Raw genomic sequence first — 6,000 nt, 5'->3', positions numbered from 1 at the left:
CAAATCAATGCTCAAGTTTGGACATAAATAAAGGTATCCTTTTGAAGATATTGGAACACATGAGAGAAATAATATTGAAGATACATGAATTTTTAGACATACTATTAAAGACAAATGAACATATAATGGATGAAATCCTATTGATGATACATGAATTTTCAATAGAACTATTATTCAAAGATTTGATGGATTGAATGTAGCTTTAATACATTATCCCTTTTACAAGGGTGTTTGATTTTGAGGCTTGAAACATAAGAATGAATCTGTGTTGAAGCCTAGTGGTTTGTTAAGGATATGTGAAACTTAAAGTAAAAGTACTTGCAATGGAAGGGATTATATCAAGATCCTATTAAGGACATGTGAACATATAGTAGAATAATTCTACATAAAATCACTGGATCAAACTTAATCGCTCAAAAGCAAAAAAGGATGATGGTGTAACCTAGGGGCTACTCTACAGCACTATGGCAGCAATCTTTGTAGTTACTATCAAAGGTAGTGTAACTTTTTTGTCAAGGAAAGAGACGCGAACCACTCCACATGACCTAGATCTGTATGACCTAGGTTGCACTGACTTGTTTCTTTCATGGATAAAAAGTGACCCTTAGGTGATGCTATAGCACTCCCTTTTTTGGTCCATTATTATAGCACAATTGGGGCCTTTTGACCTAATACTAGCTACCCATCAAATATTTGTTGTAGATGTTAGGGGTAATTACCAAACTACTAGTGATAGTTTTATCACCACCATTAGTAATTTTATTTGAGTGTTCCTTAATGGTAGTTCTCCTACTACTACATACAATATTACCAATAGTAGTCCTAATCCCAATGATAGTACACATAATATTATTAAGACCACCCAACTTTAATCATCATTATATCTATGAATGCATATATATAGGTCTATCTATATGTATACCTAATTATTCCTCATCCAATATGTTTGCATTTATTTTTGGTGCTTTGCTTACTTTGAAACTAAAGATAATGTGATTTCATTATTGTTTGCATTCTTGTCAAACATGAGGAGCTAGAATGCATAAGAGATGGGAGGCACATTATAATTTCTGTGCAGATTTGAGCCATTGAATAGCCTATTGATTCTGATTGTTTTCTTTCTTATTAAATCCTTAATTTGGTTATTTCACACCGAACATTGCCATATCAATTCATATTTTTTTTGTTCTAGTAATGTCCTATTGCAGCATAGTCTAGGGTTGATCATACAAGATAAATGGGTGCTCACATTTAATATATTTTTGAGAGTCAGAGGATAGTGGATGTAGACTACAAAATCATCACTTTGAATAAATTTGGCAAGATTCTTCTAATAGAAGGAATAATTTCTATTGCACTAACGATGAAAGAAAATTATCAAAAGGTTGATACAAGGCTCAAAATTACACTGGTGCTACTAGGCTTAATAGTCGTAGGCTAGTAGTAGTACTAGTGTATTTACTAAGTAGTGTGCGTGCCTCTCCTCATTAAAATTCATAGTCTTCAAAAATATATAATACATAAGTCAAAATATTCTAATTAGTTTTATCATCCTAATGTTGAAACTGAATTAAATTCATAGTCTTCAAAAAGTTATAATACATAAGTCAAAATATTCCAATTAGTTTTATTGTCCTCATGTTGAAACTGACTTTCTCTTCCTTCGTCTCCTATGAGCTTCAAACCTTTAATCCATTAATCTCTCAAATAGTAAGAATGGTCTTGTATTAAGAGGCGATGATATCTAAAGTGATCTACAAATACTAAGAATGGTCTTATATTAAGAGGTGATGATATCTCAAGTGTTATACAAACCATAAGAATGGTTTTGTATTAAAAGGTGATGATATCTCAAGTGTTCTACAAATAGTAAGAATGGTTCAAGTGTTCTACAAAAGTATTAGGTACCTCTTAGTGGCTGAAGGGAAGGAGTGATGATATCTCAAGTGTTCTACAAATAGTAAGAATGGTCTTGTATTAAGAGGTGATGATATCTCAAGTGTTCTACAAATAGTAATAATGGTTTTGTATTAGGAGGTGATGATATCTCAAGTGTTCTATAAAACTATTAGATACCTCTTAGTGGTTGAAGGGAAGGGGTTGGAAGTATGGGCAAAATCTCTAGGAACTACAGGATGGTTGCAAGAACAATTTTGAATGTCATAAATGACACTTGGGTTTTTCAACATACGGGTGAACTATTTTTAAACATTTTCTTTCATGGTTGATAACACTTTTAATAAGAAGAACCATTTTGAATGTTATAAGTGTTGATGCAATCCCATGCTATGAAGTCTACAGACAGTTTTTTTTCCCCGCATATGGATGAAGTGATGTTTACGTTACTAAGTTCAACATATCAAGCAACACATTTGTTTTGATTATTGAAGGAGTTTGATAATAAGACCCATTTCAAATGCAAAAGATTTGTTGTATCAGTAATGGAATCTGCTTTGGAGTGGAAATTCGGTTTCTTTCAAACCCACATATTATTGTTGCATAATGTGAGTCTGGCTCCAATTGGAAGTTAAGGTAGACTATAATTTGCAATATTGGTATAGTTACACATAGTAACATAAGTTTTATTTTCGAGAATCTTCCCAAATAGTGGTTTCCACAAAGCTATGTCGAGTACCTCGATAAGGAAATTGTAGAAAAGCTCGCTCGGTTTTTTGGGCCCGCTCGCTTTTCCTCGCTCGCTCTATCGACTGCCTCCTAAATGGGAAGGAGCATTCACCAAAGACCAAGATAAGGTATGAATTACCAATTCTTTTCAAACATGATTATGATTAAGTTTTCAAATATAAACTATTTCCTCTTTTTAAATATGTTTATAATTAAAGTTTTTTTTTTTGGTTTACTTTTAGAATCACATATCAAATTCGAATGATTTTGCAAGTGAGGTATCTAGAAAAAGAGAAAGAAAAAGAAAGGTACAAGTTTTCATTGATGGAATACTCTTAAAAAGTCTTTGTCTTGTATTGTATATAAATTAGTATGTATGATTATATAATTTTTTCATACATCTTGTATCATTTCATAGGTAAGTGAAAAAATGAAAAGCCATCTGGAGCAAAAGGGTGTACAAAGTAGCGATAAAGTCCAAAGCAAAGCATGCAAGGTATTATTACTACTAGAATTTTAATTTTTATGATTCAATATGTTTATATTTTTTTTTTATTTTCATTCTTTTTATTGAATTAGAATTTAAAAGATCTTGAAGGTGTAAACATGGAGATGAACATGACTTCAAGTGAAAGTATAGAAGTACGTGATATTTTTTTTTTGTACAATGCTTCTTTAATGAGGTTGATAGTATAAATTATTTACTCTCTTTTTAATATTATCTTGTGACTTGAAGTTCGATGTGAAGGAGGATTTGTCTAGGAAGAAGGATTAGTATGGATAATTGTAAAAGATTTTGTTTTTTGTTTCTAGAGAATTGTAAAAGTTATATTTTGGATCAATAGATTATGTTTCACAATAATATTGTCTTTTCATAATAGTTAATATTTTGGATTTAATAGTGTTTTGATTTTAGAGTTTTAGTTTTATAGATTTTGGACTATTCTCCCTTTGACTTCCTCCACTTGTTGAATCTATGCCTTGCTAGCTCATCTTTCACCAAACCTTACAAAACTCCCCCACAATATCTAAATCTAAGAAAGAAAAGTCTTCAACACTCCCCATCTAGATCAAAAGGGTCCTCACAACTAGCTGCAACAACATAGTGCTCAACATCCATACCAATTGTACCTTCAAAGTCCTCCATATCCAATGATACAAAAGAAATACACGGTCCACCATCCCAAAAACATAGATGAAGACACAAGAAATAGATGGTCCTCCATCGCAAACACATAGATGAAGACATAACATCTGTATCATCACTAAAACGATGCATGCACCACCAAAATATGAAGCAAATCAAAGCTCGTGTATGTACCAACAACACAAAAAACATGGAAACCACCAAATGGACCAATAAAATGAGCCATGAATACAATCCACATGGCAACTTGTGTGTCACATTTCTTAGCCTCTCCCTCTAGACCTTCATGAGGAGTAGGCCGTGGCCAGACTTTCTAAGAAGAAAAATGAAAAAAATGCTCGCAGCCTCCAATTGTATGCCAGACTTTCCTTCCCAAAACTTGCAGAGCAGTAGCAGGAAGCAGATGTAGATGCATGCATTCGATCATTGCCATTGGAGCGAAGAACATGAGCTGTAGTGTCATGGTTGGTGGGAGCATATTTTGAGGCAGCAACATCAGGCCATTCAAGTAAATACCAATCTCGAGTCTTCACAAGCTTTAGCCTGCACCCTAAGCCTACCAACACTTCGGGAGATGCATGCCTAGGAGACAATGTTCTCTAACCTGAGAAATGGCCTACAGAAAGTGAAAGGGGTGCACATCTTAGATCAACTAGCTTCAAAGGGGGCAACATTAGCTATGTTGGTATCCTCTGAAATAAAGGAGAAATGGCTTGCGCGCACAATGTGGAAGATGTTGTCAATCAGAAGGACATATGTGGCTCCAGCGAGGTTGAACACAGAACGGAAGCAATGCATTCATGATCATCCCAATCTGAGAAGTCTATGGGCTTCAATAGAATGCAAGAAAAGGAGAGACAACCTAAGTGAGGAAGCCATTGCTAGAGTGATGATGTTTTAGCATAAAAATATAAGAGTTTTCTTTAAATGATAATGACATTGTAGAAAGCGGACAAGATGCAAGATGTTTGATGAGCACATCATACACATGCTTGATACAACGCAGGTTAGTGGTTGCCTAAACGTGCTCGGTGGTTGTTTGTGATTGAGATTTGGGATATTATACTTGTTTCATTTCTAAACTAGGCTAGCATGGACTTAATACAGTGATTGTCCTAAACCATCCCATTGGTTGGAACATCATGCAACATGGCTGGTTCAACTCAAACACCAGTTATGTGATTGTCCTAAAAAACCAGCATGGTTAAACAAAAATTCATAGCAATATATTTTGCAACAGAATGGCAATATATTGTTATTGTCCTAAACCAACCCATTGGCTGGGACACCATGCAACAGTGGTTGTTTTAGCTCAAACACCAATTATGTGATTGTCTTGAACCAGGGTGGTTAAATAGAAATTAATAGCAATATATTTCATAACAAAATAGCAACGTATTATTATTTTACTAAACCATCCCGTTGGTTGGAACATCATGCAACCGTGGTTGTTTCAACTCAAACACTAGTTATGTGATTATCCTAAATGAGCATGGTTGACTAGATAGTAGTTATTGACTGACCCGGTGGTTGAAATTATTGTGTTTCTTAGTACTTATATTAGTTAAATTTAATTTCCTATTGTTCAGGTCATATACTACTTAATTTCTAGACTGGTGATTGTCCTAAACTAAGCCAATGTTGGTTCAAGCCTAATTCAAGTCAAACAATAGTTACTGATTGAAATTTTGGTTAAACAAAAATAAAGAAATGGAAAGCCATATATTGGTATTTTCTAATTGTAAAATTTAGAAATTAAAATCAATATATTATCATTTTCTAATTGTGAAATTTAGAAATGAAAAGCAAAAAACAGTGTAACATCTATTTCAGGTACGTAACATTGGTACCCGTTTTAAGATTCCCTAAAAAATTCATTAAAATTATAACTTTTTTAGAAAAAAGCTATATTTTGCATAGTCAAAAACTAAAAACTTACAAAATTCATACTTTTTTCAAACATCATGCTTATAGATTAAAAAATGCCTCCACTATATTGCAAAATATCTTTCGATTTTCTTTATTTTCAAAGTATTAAAGATTTTACCTTCCCGTGCCCTTTGTATTTTTATAAAAAAATAACTTTTATTACCTTAACTTGTTGCACTTAATAGCATGTTCTACTCATTATTGTCCAAATGAGACTTTCACCCACTTTTTAAATCACATATAGAAAGAATGCAAAACTTTTATTTGAGTGAGCCAAAACCTTTAAATTATTTGAGGAA

Source organism: Dipteris shenzhenensis, chromosome 29 (genome assembly GCF_047967505.1).
Source record: "Dipteris shenzhenensis isolate YYH24624 ecotype China chromosome 29, Dip_SZ_1.0, whole genome shotgun sequence".
NCBI classification, from domain to species: domain Eukaryota; kingdom Viridiplantae; phylum Streptophyta; class Polypodiopsida; order Gleicheniales; family Dipteridaceae; genus Dipteris; species Dipteris shenzhenensis.
Note: the sequence above shows the minus strand (reverse complement) of the source record.